The sequence below is a fragment of the Neovison vison genome, chromosome X (genome assembly GCF_020171115.1).
Source record: "Neovison vison isolate M4711 chromosome X, ASM_NN_V1, whole genome shotgun sequence".
In the NCBI taxonomy this organism is placed as follows: Eukaryota; Metazoa; Chordata; class Mammalia; order Carnivora; family Mustelidae; genus Neogale; species Neogale vison.
Window position 1 is genome coordinate 66,557,146 of NC_058105.1, and position 15,879 is coordinate 66,573,024.

The 15,879-nt window shown below is 40.2% G+C and overlaps 2 pseudogenes; one reads left to right on the plus strand and one right to left on the minus strand.

Moving 5' to 3' along the window:
• The first annotated feature begins 8,864 nt into the window (after nt 1-8,864).
• LOC122897703 lies at nt 8,865-8,983 on the plus strand (annotated as a pseudogene).
• A 5,941-nt stretch (nt 8,984-14,924) lies between these two features.
• LOC122897811 lies at nt 14,925-15,043 on the minus strand (annotated as a pseudogene).
• Nucleotides 15,044-15,879: the final 836 nt, after the last annotated feature.

Genomic DNA, 15,879 nt, shown 5'->3' on the forward strand with positions numbered 1-15,879 from the left:
TCTTGCTCCAAGGTACAGAATGCTTGGCCAATTTTAGAATTTATTTCATTTTATTTCCTTTTATTCTTGGATTACAGTCCTGTGTTGCCTATTATCTGATGTCTGAAACCTGGTGTACTATATATTTTCTCAGGTTTTCTATTTATATATGATGAGAGGATAAATCTGGTTTATATTAATTCATCATGACTGGAGATGAAAATTTTCAATATATTGAAATATATTTCAATATATGAAGTATATATATTTGAATATATATGAATATGAATATATATGAAATATATATGAAAATATAGTTTCTCAGGTTTTCTGTTTATGTGTGATGGGAGGATAAATCTGGTCCATGTTAATTCATCATGACTGGAGATGGAAATTTTCAATATTATGTTTTTATGATATTGTATTATTATACATAGCTAATTAATTTTTAACACTATATATTATACCAACATCTAGATATGTATTTTGATTTATTATTTTTTTATTGTTGAAAATTTAATTTTCAATTTTTAGGAATTAAAAATAAATTTACTTTGAACATTTTAATAAATGTATCCTGGTGTACGCATGCAAGAGATTCCTTAAAGCAGTGGTTCTAAAATTGTGATCTCTGGACCCTTGGGCCTCTCCAAGTTCCTTTTAAGATGTTTTTAGGGTTAGAACTACTTTTATAAATACATCACTATATTATTTTCATTTTTATGTTGACATTTACGCTGATGTTTTAAAAGCAATAGTGAGTAAAACTGGTGCTATCTTTGCATGAATTAAAACAGGGTCACCATTAGTCTGTTAAAGGGCATCTTGGCTCTTTCCACAGTTTGGCGGTTGTGGTCATTGCTGTTGTGAACATTGGGATACAGATGGCCCTTCTTTTCACTACATCGATGTCTTTGGGGTAAATACCCAGTACTGCAATTGCTGGAACATAGGGTAGCTCTATTTGTATCAACATGGACAGAATTGGAGGAGATTATGCTGAATGAAATTAAGTCAAACAGAGAAAGTCAATTATATGGTTTCACTTAATTGTGGAGCATAAGAAATAACATGGAGGACACTAGGAGAAGGAAAGAAAAAGTGGATTGGGGGAAATAGAAGAGGGAGATTAAGCATGAGAGACTGTGGACTCTGAGAAACAAACTGAAGGTTTTGGAGGGGAGAGGGGTGGGGGGTTAGGTGAGCCTGGCTGTGGGTATTAAGGAGGACACGTATTGCATGGAGCACTGGGTGTGGTGCATAAACAATGAATCTTGGAACACCAAAAAAATAAAATTAAATTTAAAAAATAAACAAACAAGCAAACAAACAAACAAAAAACCAGTGTCACCAAACTGTATTAGGAGTTCATTTATTTTTCACTTCCATACACTTGCAGAAAAAAAAACCTGTTTCATTTTAAAATGCCCTTGATGAAGCAGTAAAAGTTATTTATTTTATTATATGTCAACATAAGGTTTTTTTTTAGTATTCTGTGTGATGAAATGGGAAGTATTTATACTGCATACTGGTATATACTTGTATGATAAAAAGCTCATGTGATTGATTTGTAAGCTAAACAAGCATCATTTTTTCTATGCATTCTTTCTGTAAATTTGGAAAAAAATGATGTAGACAGACTATTTTTTTTTTAAAAACTGAGGTATTTGGCAGAAATTTTCTCACATTTACCAAATGAGTTTGACATATCAAAAAAACTGTCATTATTTGTTAAAATTCAAACTGTCAAACAAAATTACAGTGTTTGCAATGTGTCTGTCAACAGATCTTGACACCTTCCCCATATTTAAAAACTTTTTTTTAAGAGATTGGTATGAAAAGACTTGAATTATTTATGATTACTTGTTTTAAAAAGCAGTTTTACCAAGTTATGATTTTTATAACATAAAATCCACCTATTTTAAGTGTGTAATTGAATGAATTTTTATAAACTTAAGATTTTGTTACCATCACTACAATCTAATTTTGTAAAATTTCTATTACTACCAAAATATTCCTTATGTCCTTTTGCAGTGATTCCCCATTTCCACCCCAGTCGCAGGCAAAATTTAATATATTTTGATCACTGTAGATTTGGTTTTTTTTTCAATTTATTTATTTTCAGAAAAACTTTATTCATTATTTTTTCACCACACCCAGTGCTCCATGAAAGCCGTGCCCTCTATAATACCCACCACCTGGGTACCCCAACCTCCCACCCCCCCTCACCACTTCAAACCCCTCAGATTGTTTTTTCAGAGTCCATAGTCTCTCATGGTTCACCTCCCCTTCCAATTTACCCAAATTCCCTTCTCCTCTCTAACACCCCTTGTCCTCCATGCTATTTGTTATGCTCCACAAATAAGTGAAACCATATGATAATTGACTCTCTCTGCTTGACTTGTTTCACTCAGCATTATCTCTTCCAGTCCCATCCATGTTGCTACAAAAGTTGGGTATTCATCCTTTCTGATGGAGGCATAATACTCCATAGTGTATATGGACCACATCTTCCTTATCCATTCATCCGTTGAAGGGCATCTTGGTTCTTTCCATAGTTTGGCGACCGTGGCCATTGCTGCTAGAAATATTGGGGTACAGATGGCTCTTCTTTTCACGACATCTGTGTCTTTGGGGTAAATACCCAGGAGTGCAACTGCAGGGTCATAGGGAAGCTCTATTTTTAATTTCTTGAGGAATCTCCACACTCCAAAGAGGCTGCACCAACTTGCATTCCCACCAACAGTGTAAGAGGGTAGATTTGTTTTTATGTACATTTCATAAAAATTGAATTATATAATATGTGCTTTTTTTGACTTGACCTTTTTCACTTAGCATGAAGTCTTTGAGATGCACCCACATTGTAGCACTGATCAGTACTTCATTTATTTTTATTGGTGAATAGCATTATATTGCTTGTTTTTTTTTGTTGTTACGTTTTTGTGTGTTTTTTGTTATTGATGTCTTTTGTCTCAGTTTTTATTTAAATTCTGGTTAGTCAACATATAGTGCAATATTGCTTTCAGGAGTAGAATTTAGTAGAATTTAGGAGTAGAATTTAGTAATCCATCACTTACATATAACACCCAGTGCTTATCACAAGTGCCCTCCTTAGATACCCATCACCCATTTAGTCCATCCTCTACTCACTTCCCCTCTAGCAACCTTTAGTTTCTTCTTCATAGTTAAGAGTCTCTTATGGTTTGCCTCCCTCTCTTTTTTCCCCTTCCCCTATGTTCATCTGTTTTGTTTCTTAAATTCTGCATACGTTTGAAATCATATGGTATTTGCCTTTCCCTGACTGAGTTGTTTGCTTAGCATAATACACTCTGGCTCCATCCATGTTGTTGCAAATAGCAAGATTTCATTGTTTTTGATGACTGAGTAATAGCCATATATATATATATAACAAAAGGTGTTATATTTGAACAATCAATTGATAAGATTATATATGTAATTAATTATAATTGATAAGATTATATATATAATTAATTATATTATATATAATTAATTTGTTATTGATGTATAATATATATATATATGTATATATAATATATATAATATATTTTTATATATTATATAATTATATTTGATTATATCATAATATATTATATATATATTATATATATAATTTATATTTTATATATTATATATAAATATATAATATTATTTATATTATATATAATTATATATATTTATAAATATTTATATATATATTTATAAATATTTATAAATATATTAAATATATAAATATATATATATTTATAAATATTTATAAATATATATATTAAATATATATTTATTTATATATTTATATATAAATATATATTATTATATTATTTATTAAATAATATATAATATATATTATATTATAAATAATATAATAATATATATAATAATATAATAATATAATAATATATATAATAATATAAATATATTTATAAATATATATAAATATATATATATTTATATATATTTATATATATTATATTAAATATATATAAATATATATATATTTATATATATTTATATATATTATATATATATAAAATATAATATATAATAATATACCTTATATATAATATATTAATATATTATATAATATATTAATATATTATATTATAATATATTATAATATATTTTAATATATAAATATATATATTTATTATATATATAAATATATAATATTATATAATATTATATATAAATATAATATATTATAATATATTAATATATATATTATATTATATATATATTAATATATTTAATTATAATATATAATAATATACCTCATATATAATATATTAAGTATATTATATATAATATATATTAATATATAATATATATTTATAATATAAATAAAAAATATAAATATAATATATATATTATAAATATATATTAATATATATTTTATATATATAATATAATATATTATATATAATATATATTATATATATAAATATATAATAATATACCTCATATATAATATATAATATATATATAAATATATTAATATATAATAATTATATAATAATATATAATATTATATATTATATATTATTATATATTTATTATATATTAATATATATTAAATATTAAATATTAAATATTAATATAAAATTAATATTATATTTATATATAATATTATATTAATATATAATATATATAATTATATAATTATATAATATATAAAATATAATATATTTTAATATATAATAATATATATAATTTTATATAATAAATTTTATACTTTTATATATTTTATATATTTTATATAATAGTTTTATATATTTATAATTTTATTTTATATATATTGTAAGGGTCTGCCCCTCCCAGAGGAACTTGCTTGTGGACCCTGAATGTAAGGGTGGGGCAGACTGAGTGGAGACATCCAATCAGTAAGCCGTATGTATATCCACTGGGAAAATTGGAATTCAATTGGCCACCTGTGTAGGGGCGGGGCTTAACACCCCCATAAAGGTTACTCTGCCAGGCTGTCAAAGGTGGGGCTGCTGCAGGAGAGCCGGGGGCTGCTGCAGGAGAGCCGGGGCTGCTGCAGGAGAGCCGGGGCTGCTGCAGGAGGGCCGGGGCTGCTGCAGGAGAGCGGTGGAGCCGAGTCCGCGGAGAGTGGAGCGAAGAGCGGTGAAGTCGGCGGAGAGCGGGTGAAGTGGAGCGGAGAGCGGTGGAAGTCGCAGAAGAGCAGGGGAGTCAACGGTGTATAGAAGAGCTGTAACAGCTCTTGTAAGAGCTATAACCGCATTTGGCGGTCCAGCCTCCAGCCTCCGGCGGTGGCCCCGAGCCATCGCCTGCAGCCTCCAGCCTCCGGCGGCCCAGCAGTCCAGTCGTCTGCGGTCCAGTTGTCAGCGGTCCCTCGACGCCTGCGGTCCTGAGACATCTGCGGTCCAGTTGTCAGCGGTCCCTCGACGCCTGTGGTCCTGAGACATCTGCAGTCCAGTTGTCAGCGGTCCCTTGACGCCTGCGGTGCCAGCGGCCCTGCCCCGCACTCCAGGACCCTCAGCAGTGGACACAGTGAGAAACGACCTAGATGTCAGCAACCTCATTGGGAGTAGGCTCGCCGGGGTCAAAGTTGTCATCTTTTATAAAAGAAAGCCCTGACCGGTCAGTGCGATTCATGATGCTTGGCGCGAAATAAAGCTTTGCTTGACCTTCGCTTTGTATCAGTCTCGTTCCTTTGATCACGGACCCTAACATTTGGGGGCTCGTCCAGGATCAAACGACAAGAACTGAGCCAGCATCAGAATTTTTAGGAAAAGCCTCTGGAGGTATTGGGTTTCGAGGTATTGCGTTTCGAGGTATTGGGTTTCGAGGTATTGGGATCTGAGGTATTGGGTTTCGAAGTATTGGGTTTCGAGGTATTGGGTTTCGAAGTATTGGGTTCCGAGGTATTGGGATCCTATCCGTCTGTCTGGTTGGAGCTCCAGGGTATAGCCCACCGGGGAGAAGCTGGACGCAGCCATGCTCCCCAGGGCTGGAGTGGATGCGGGGACGCCCCATCCCTCTGCTGATAGATCGACAGGGGGTTCTAGTCCCCCTGGGCGGTCGGGGGGGTTCGAGTCCCCCTGCGCGGTCGGGGGTTCGAGTCCCCCTGGGCGGTCGGGGGATTCGAGTCCCCCTGCGCCGTCGGGGGGGTTCGAGTCCCCCTGGGCGGTTGGGGGGGTTCGAGTCCCCTGCCTTCCCTTTGACAGTTGAGGGGTTCAAGTCCCCTTAGACGGTTGGGGATAAAGATAGCCCCCACCAGTGGCAAGCTCTGGGTAAATTAAAAAGTGCATAGAAATTAATGCACTCCATAAATTTGGTCAGGAGGACAAAGAGAAAAATCCGATTAGGAAATCCATTGAGCTATACAAAAACAACACACCAAAGCTTATGGAATGCCATTAAAACAGTACTTAAAGGGAAATTATAGCAGTAAGCACCTGTTTTAAAGGATGAAGTTAAACTTCTACCTCATACAATATACAAAATTTTAAAAGGATCAGAAACCTATATTGTACTCTATAAGGCAACTGATATATGCTATAAATCGATGACCCTTGAAAACATTAGGCCAAATTAAAGAAGCCAGTGATAAAAGACTACATGTATGATCCTGTTTATATGTGAAATGTCCAGAAAACTCAGATCTATAGGAAAAGAAAGTAAATTAATAGTTACTTAAGATAGGTTGCCAAGAGATGGGGAGTGACCAATGTTTGAATGGGGTTTCATTTAGGATGGTGAAAATGTCCAGAACTTGATTGGACACAATTCATACTTTTAAAGTATACATTTCAATAAACCATTTAAAGGTTATAGGAACTCTAAAGGAACAACAAATAGAAAGGTAAATAACAAGATAATAGGAGAAATATGAAAAAGCTCATGGAGCTCAGGAAAGGAAGTCCCCCCCCCTTCCAGCAGCAGGCTCTGGACGAGGGCCACTGGGGTTGTGGTTATTTGTTTGTTTTTGTTTTTGTTGTTGTTGTTGTTGTTGTCTATTGTGTTTTGTTATGGTTGAAGGAATGTGGCAAGCAGAGAGTAAGGGGACGCTACCTTTCATCTCTCTGTTCCTCATAATAGATGTGAGGCTTCTCCCTCACTCATTTTGTGTGTTAAGGGCTATAATGAGCTACCTGGAGTTAGTCAAATGCCGGGTTAAGGTGTCCAATGCTGATGCTCATTAGAGCCGGGCATGGAATATAAGTGCCTAGTGGGCCACTTTTGGTAAGCAGAACTGGTACTGTGGGATGAACCAACCTCGAGACAGAGACTTTAAGGAATATTCCCAAGCAGCTGCCAAAACTTCCTTTGTTTCGGGGAATTCCTTGCCTTCTCTGGCCCGACGTGGACTGCCTGGCCCCTCCCCCTTGCTGGCAGGGAAAGCATAGCATCTGAAGTGGAATGGGCCCAGGTGGAACATGAGGTCTGTTGGCGAAGGGATGGCTGGGCTGATGGTTAACTGTCTGTTTCAAGGGTTTAATGAGTAATTGTTAAAGTGGCTTCCGAAGTCTTTGATAACCTGAAACTGTGAAGGGTTGCTTGAATGACAAATGGAGTTAAATTTGTTGGACATCTAGATCCTAACCAAATGGGATGAAATGCTAGGGCGCTGTTTGCTGGAACTGGGTTTGTACTTTTGAAATCTGCTGGTGAACACATTCTGTGCTTAACTGATTGATAAATTTGCCATCTAAAGAATTCTGTTGTAACAACTCACCATTGGTTTATATTTAGTCTTAAGTAGAGGTTAAGGTATTTCTAAGAGTACAAAATTCTGTTAAGTGTAATTAAGACTGATGGAAATGAGAAAAGCAACTCTGTATGTAAAAAGTAGGAGATATGTAAAAGAGAGATAAACAGCCCAAAGGCCACTGTCAGAGCTAATTCCATTCATAAAAGAATGGAAGGGGAGACTGATCACCTCCCATTAGCCAGGGATACCAAAAGGGGAGGATGTCCAACCTGTTTGAATCTGGAAAATGCCTGACTGTGTGAATGTATCTCTATGGCTCCACCGCTTCCACTATGGAGTCTGAATGGACTGCACCCTAAATCTTGCAGGGCTTCATATGGCATAACGGTCATCTACCCCATGGAGTAGCCCAGTCCAGGGTTTATACAGACAGACCTTAAATAAGAAGCTCCTAAGTTCCCATGAGGGACACGAGCAGGACAGCATCCAGGGACAGCCCTGCTCCAATGGCAGAGCAGATCACAGCTGTTCTCTCTGGCTCCTCCACCCAGAATCTGGGAGATGGAACAGGGGAAATTCTGTGCAATGAATTTGGACTCTGCTTAGCACCTCTGTGTTGGCTCTCAGCCCTAGAAAAACGAGAGCCTGAGGGTCCACTTTGAGTCTAGGAAGCCATCTTCCAAGAGGAAGAAAACTCTCTGAAGCTCCGTGAGCTGCTCGTCCCTCTTCTCTGATGTCTGGACTCAATGGGTCACACAAGGGCCTATGGGAGGAGCTCGGGAGTCAAGGCTTCAAATCTTGGCCATCGGAGACTGCCAGGGACCTGACCCGATTGATACACGTGCAGCTGCTGGCACGTTTCTGAATATGCTGGCTCTCTGCAGCCTCTGCATCTTTGAACAACATGTCCATCTGTCTGAAACATCATTCTGTTCCAAGCACTTAGAAACCCTCCACTACCTCCTCCTTTGTACAGAATGGGTATGACCACAAGGCATCAGTAGCCCAAGAAGGCCGGGGGCCAATGTAACTATGAACGAGAGAGATATGGTAGCTAACCAAGCCTGAACAAATTAAGGGTAACAGTAGGGTATGAGAAAGTTCAGCTTCCCCAGCAAGGGGAGGACGGTTCCATGTTATATAGGGTGTCACGTACACTCATCTGAGAATATCGGGTAAGAACCTTATGATTGTCTATGGCCATACCACCCTGAATGCGCCAGATCTCGTCTGATCTTGGAAGCTAAGAAGGGTCGGGCCTGGTTAGTACTTGGATGGAAGACTGCCAGGGAATACCGGTTGCTTTTGCTTTGATCTCCAAGAGGGAATTTCTTGGGACGGTGGGCTACTGCAGGCTGTGGATGCTACCTTCACGGAGATGGCACAACCTCTCTACGAACTGGCTAAGGGAGGACTCACTATGGTAGAGTGTGGACAGCTGAGGCAGAAGGAGCATTTCGGGAATTACAAAGAGCCTTACTGTGTGCCCCAGCATTGGTCATCCCAGATGTTACCAAGCCCTTCCACTTGTATGTGAAGGCAGGGCTGACTAAAGAAGTTTTGACTCAGACTCTAGGGTATGGTGAAGGCCAGTGGTCTATCTTAGCAAGAAACTAGACCCAGTAGCAGCTGGGTTCCCTCCTTGCCTCCGCATAATTGCCGCAACAGCCCTCCTGGTTAAGGATGCGAGTAAATTAACTTTGGGCCAAAGTCTTGTTATAACCACCACACATGCGATTAAGGGCCTTTTCCGGACTCCACCAGACCGATGGATGACAAACGCCCGAGTAACGGGGTATCAGGCCCTTCTCCTCAATGAACCAAAAGTGGCCTTCCGACCCCCAGCAGTGCTAAATCCAGCCACACTGCTGCCAGAAGAGCTAGCTGACCATCCACACGACTGTGGGGAGGTCTTAACCCAAGTCACAGGAATAAGGCCAGATCTCAGAGACACTCCCCTCCCGGATGCGGAAATGACTCTGTTCACAGAAGGGAGTAGTTACATGGTCAGTGGAAAAGAGGTATGCGGGGGCTGCAATGGTTTCTCCTGGGCAGAGACTCTGGATGACAGCCCTGCCACATAGGATCTCGGTGGAAAAGCAAAGCTGATTGCATTCACCAAGGCACTACAGATGGCCGAGGCCACAGGCACTAACTGGAAACTACAGTGTGCCTACTGGCCCCAGAGCTCTGAGCAAGGAGAATGAACCAGACTCTCGAAAAGACCTTGACAAAGTTAATTCTGGAGGCTGGCGGTGGATAGAAAATCTCCTTCCTTTTACTCTCAGGACACGATGTAATAAACAAGGTGACCCCATTTAAAATAATGTTTGGGAGCTCTGTCCTAGGTTACAGGAGGTTGCCCTAGCAGAAATGACTGATCAGTCTATACCCCAGTCACTGCAGGCATTACAGTCTGTCGTAAAAAGAAGGGATCCAAACTGCCTATACTGGAACAGAGACGGTGGAACCACATCCTTACCAACCCGGGGACTTGTTTGGATACGTCGCTATCAAGTGGGGAATTTGGAGCCTCGTTGGAAGGGACCATTTACTGTTATCCTAACCACCCCCACGGCAGTAAAAGTGGAAGGCATCAGGGCCTGGGTTCATGCGGGTCATGTCAAACGAGCTGAGAGTAAGGATGCCCTCCAGAAATGGGAAATGCAGCCAAAAGACCCTGCTGACCATAGACTGAAACTAAGACTAAAGAAACTGTGAGTGTATTGTTGCTATACTAAAGAAAATTGGGGCGATAAAATGTTAGTCTTATATGTTCAATATAAGGTAGAACCATCTGAAAAAGTCAAGGATTTGACTAATCTCCAAAGAAAAGGGGGGAATGTAAGGGTCTGCCCCTCCCAGAGGAACTTGCTTGTGGACCCTGAATGTAAGGGTGGGGCAGACTGAGTGGAGACATCCAATCAGTAAGCCGTATGTATATCCACTGGGAAAATTGGAATTCAATTGGCCACCTGTGTAGGGGCGGGGCTTAACCACCCCCATAAAGGTTACTCTGCCAGGCTGTCAAAGGGGGGGCTGCTGCAGGAGGGATGGAGTCTGCGGAGAGCGGTGAAGTCCGCAGAGCGGTGAAGTCGGCGGAGAGCGGTGAAGTCCGCGGAGAGCGGTGAAGTCGGGGAAGAGCGGTGAAGTCGGCAGAGAGCGGTGAAGCGGTGCGGAGAGCGGTGGAAGTCGGCGGAGAGCAGGGGAGTCAACGGTGAATAGAAGAGCTGTAACAGCTCTTGTAAGAGCTACAACCGTGTTTGCAGTCTCCAGCCTCCCGCCGGTCCCAAGCCGCCGCCTGCAGCCTCCGGCGGCGGCCCCGAGCGCCGCCGCCTGCAGCTTCCAGCCTCCGGCGGCGGCCCCGAGCGCCGCCGCCTGCAGCCTCCGGCGGCGGCCCCGAGCGCCGCCGCCTGCAGCTTCCAGCTTCCGGCGGTCTAGCCTCCAGCGGCGGCCGCGAGCGCCGCCGCCTGCAGCCTCTGGCGGCGGCCCCGAGCGCCGCCGCCTGCAGCCTCCGGCGGCGGCCCCGAGCGCCGCCACCTGCCGCCTCCAGCCTCCAGCCTCCAGCGGCGGGCCCAGCAGTCCAGTTGTCAGCGGTCCCTTGACGCCTGCGGTCCTGAGACATCTGCGGTCCAGTTGTCAGCGGTCCCTCGACGCCTGCGGTCCTGAGACATCTGCGGTCCAGTTGTCAGCGGGTCCCTCGACGCCTGCGGTCCTGATGCCTACAGACCCTAGATGCCAGCAGTCGGTCCTGACACCCGCAGCCCCTAGATGACAGCGGTCTGGAGGCGTGAGCAGCCCTGAGATGCCAACGGCCCCTAGACACCAGCAGCCTCACTGCAAAATGCCTCACCACCCCGAACCACAAGTGGCCTTGTCCGCAGTGGTGGCTTCCTCCGGGTGGAAGCCTGGTCAGAGTAGCATCGTGGGGAGCAGAGTCTGTGTCATCTGGGTTGTCCTCCTTGTCATTGTTGCTTCTTCGTCATTGGGAGTGGCCTCATCCAGGAAATGGTCTTGTCCAGAACAGCCTCTTCTTGGGAGTGGCCTTGTCCGGGGAGCAACTTCATTGAGCAGTGGCCTTGTCTTGGGAGCGGCCTCTTCTTGGGAACGGCTCCAATCATGGAGCGGCCTCATCTGCGGAGCAGCAACGTCATCTAGAGCGGCCTCGTCCAGAGTGGCCTTCTTGGAAGTGACCTTGTTGGGTTCATCGTCACCGCCTTTTCGTAAGAGGTAGCTCTGACCGGTAGTTTGATTCCTGATGCTTGGCGCGAAATCAAGTTTTGCTTGACCTTCGCTTTGTATCAGTCTCGTTCCTTTGATCACGGACCCTAACAATATATAATTCTATATAATTATATAATATTTTATATAATATAATATAATATAAAAATATAATATATTTTTATTTATATATATTATATATATTATAATATATAATTTTATATATGATATATAATTTTATAATATATATTTTATATATTATATAATTATATAAAAATATATTCAATATATTAAATAAAAATATATTAAAAATATATTATATATAAAATATAATATATATTATATAATATAATATATATATAATATATAATATATTATATAATATAATATATATAATATAATATATATAATATAATTATATAAAATTATATAATTATATATATAATTATATAAATATATTAACTATTTTATATATAGTTAATATATTTATATAATTATATAAATTATATTATTATATTATATTATTATATATTATATTATTATATATTATATTATTATTATAGATTATAATTATATTAATATAAATATATTATATTTTATATATTAATATATTTATATAATTATATATATAAAATTATAATTTATATATATAATTATATATAATTATATAATATATAAAAATATATTATACATCAATAACAAATTAATTATATATATATAATCTTATCAATTGATTGTTCAAATATAACACCTTTTGTTATATATATATATGGCTATTACTCAGTCATCAAAAACAATGAAATCTTGCCATTTGCAACAACATGGATGGAGCCAGAGTGTATTATATATATATAATATATAATCTTATCAATTGATTGTTCAAATATAACACCTTTTGTTTAAGCATTTACCAATAAATGGTCATTTGAGTTTTTTCCAATTTTTGTCACTTATTGGGTGCTATGAATCATGCTGTTATGAACATAAAAGTACAAGTCTCTGTGGACACATTGTTTTTTCTTAAGTAGAAACTTAAATGTTGCCACTTTAGAGAACAGTGTGGAGATTCCTCAAGAAATTAAAAATAGAGCTTCCCTATGACCCTGCAATTGCACTCCTGGGTATTTACCCCAAAGATACAGATGTAGTGAAAAGAAGGGCCATCTGTACCCCAATGTTTATAGCATCAATGGCCATGGTTGCCAAACTGTGGAAAGAACCAAGATGCCCTTCAATGGACGAATGGATAGGGAAGATGTGGTCCATATACACTATGGAGTATTATGCCTCCATCAGAAAGGATGAATACCCAACTTTTGTAGCAACATGGACGGGACTGGAAGAGATTATGCTGAGTGAAACAAGTCAAGCAGAGAGAGTCAATTATCATATGGTTTCACTTATTTGTGGAGCATAACAAATATCATGGAGGACAAGGGGAGTTAGAGAGGAGAAGGGAGCTGGAGGAAATTGGAAGGGGAGTTGAACCATGAGAAACTATGGACTCTGAAAAACAGTTTGAGGGGTTTGAGGTGGCAAGGGGTGGGAGGTTGGGGGAACAAGGTTGTGCGTATTAGAGAGGGCACGGATTGCATGGAGCACTGGGTGTGGTGCAAAAACAATGAATACTGCTATGCTTAAAATAAATACATAAATTAATTAATTAAAGAAAAGAAAAAAAAGAAACTTAAATGTTGAATTAGCTTTTTTTGTTAACGGAGAAATCAGAGGCCCAAAGAGGACAAGAACCTTGCTTCAGGTCACCTAGCTTATTTGTAGTAGTTTAGATAGGACTGGACCCTAACTTTCATGGCCTCAGTATTCTCTTTCCAGAGCTAACACCACACTACTACTTTAGGCATGTGCCATGGGACATCTTCCCATGGATCCTCAGGTAAAGGCTTATGTCACTTGTACTCATTGCATTCAGAAAGATCACCTTTTTGAATCCAGTTTTTACTGGTGACCAGAAAGTTGAGCATCAGAAAGACATTTGAATTACTTATATTCATTTGTGCATCTGCAGTTTAAGAAGGAGAGAAAGATGAAACCAGAAGAACAGTTGGGATAGAGGTAAAGCACATGAGAAGACTGAGGAAGAGTCATAGTATAATAAAACATCAGAAAGCATAAATCTCACAGCACAGTGGTTTGGACATATTGAAGAAAATAAAAATCATTCTTAATAGTGGTAATAAAGGTATTTGTGCTAAAGTGGTGGAGGTGAGGTTGGAGGTTTTGACCAGAGCTGTATCCTGAAATGATTATGTTAGGGTCCGTGATCAAAGGAACGAGACTGATACAAAGCGAAGGTCAAGCAAAACTTGATTTCGCGCCAAGCATCAGGAATCAAACTACCGGTCAGAGCTACCTCTTACGAAAAGGTGGTGACGATGAACCCAACAAGGTCACTTCCAAGAAGGCCACTCTGGACGAGGCCGCTCTAGATGACGTTGCTGCTCCACAGATGAGGCCGCTCCATGATTGGAGCCGTTCCCAAGAAGAGGCCACTCCCAAGACAAGGCCACTTTTGGTTCATTGAGGAGAAGGGCCTGATACCCCGTTACTTGGGCGTTCGTCATCCATCAGTCTAGTGGAGTCCGGAGAAGACCCTTGATAACGTGGGTGGTGATCAATATGAGATTTTGACCCAGAGTCAATTTGCATGCATCCTTGACTAGGAGGGCCATGGCAGCAATTATGCAGAACCCAGCTGCTACTGGATCTAGTTTCTTGCTAAGATAGACCACTGGCCTTCACCATACCCTAGAGTCTGAGTCAAAACTTCTTTAGTCAGCCCTGCCTTCACATACAAGTGGAAGGGCTTGGTAACATCTGGGATGACCAATGCTGGGGCACACAGTAAGGCTCTTTGTAATTCCCGAAATGCTCCTTCTGCCTCAGCTGTCCACACTCTACCATAGTGAGTCCTCCCTTAGCCAGTTCGTAGAGAGGTTGTGCCATCTCCGTGAAGGTAGCATCCACAGCCTGCAGTAGCCCACCGTCCCAAGAAATTCCCTCTTGGAGATCAAAGCAAAAGCAACCGGTATTCCCTGGCAGTCTTCCATCCAAGTACTAACCAGGCCCGACCCTTCTTAGCTTCCAAGATCAGACGAGATCTGGCGCCTTCAGGGTGGTATGGCCGTAGACAATCATAAGGTTCTTACCCGATATTCTCAGATGAGTGTACGTGACACCCTATATAACATGGAACCGTTCTCCCCTTGCTGGAGGAAGCTGAACTTTCTCATACCCTACTGTTACCTTAATTTGTCCAGGCTTGGTTAGCTACCATATCTCTCTCGTTCATAGTTACATTGGCCCCCGGCCTTCTTGGGCTACTGATGCCTTGTGGTCATACCCATTCTGTACAAAGGAGGAGGTAGTGGAGGGTTTCTAAGTGCTTGGAACAGAATGATGTTTCAGACAGATGGACATGTTGTTCAAAGATGCAGAGGCTGCAGAGAGCCAGCATATTCAGAAACGTGCCAGCAGCTGCACGTGTATCAATCGGGTCAGGTCCCTGGCAGTCTCCGATGGCCAAGATTTGAAGCCTTGACTCCCGAGCTCCTCCCATAGGCCCTTGTGTGACCCATTGAGTCCAGACATCAGAGAAGAGGGACGAGCAGCTCACGGAGCTTCAGAGAGTTTTCTTCCTCTTGGAAGATGGGCTTCCTAGACTCAAAGTGGACCCTCAGGCTCTCGTTTTTCTAGGGCTGAGAGCCAACACAGAGGTGCTAAGCAGAGTCCAAATTCATTGCACAGAATTTCCCCTGTTCCATCTCCCAGATTCTGGGTGGAGGAGCCCAGAGAGAACAGCTGTGATCTGCTCTGCCATTGGAGCAGGGCTGTCCCTGGATGCTGTCCTGCTCGTGTCCCTCGTGGGAACTTAGGAGCGTCTTATTTAAGGTCTGTCTGTATAAACCCTGGACTGGGCTACTCCATGGAGTAGATGACCATTATGCCATATGAAGCCCTGCAAGATT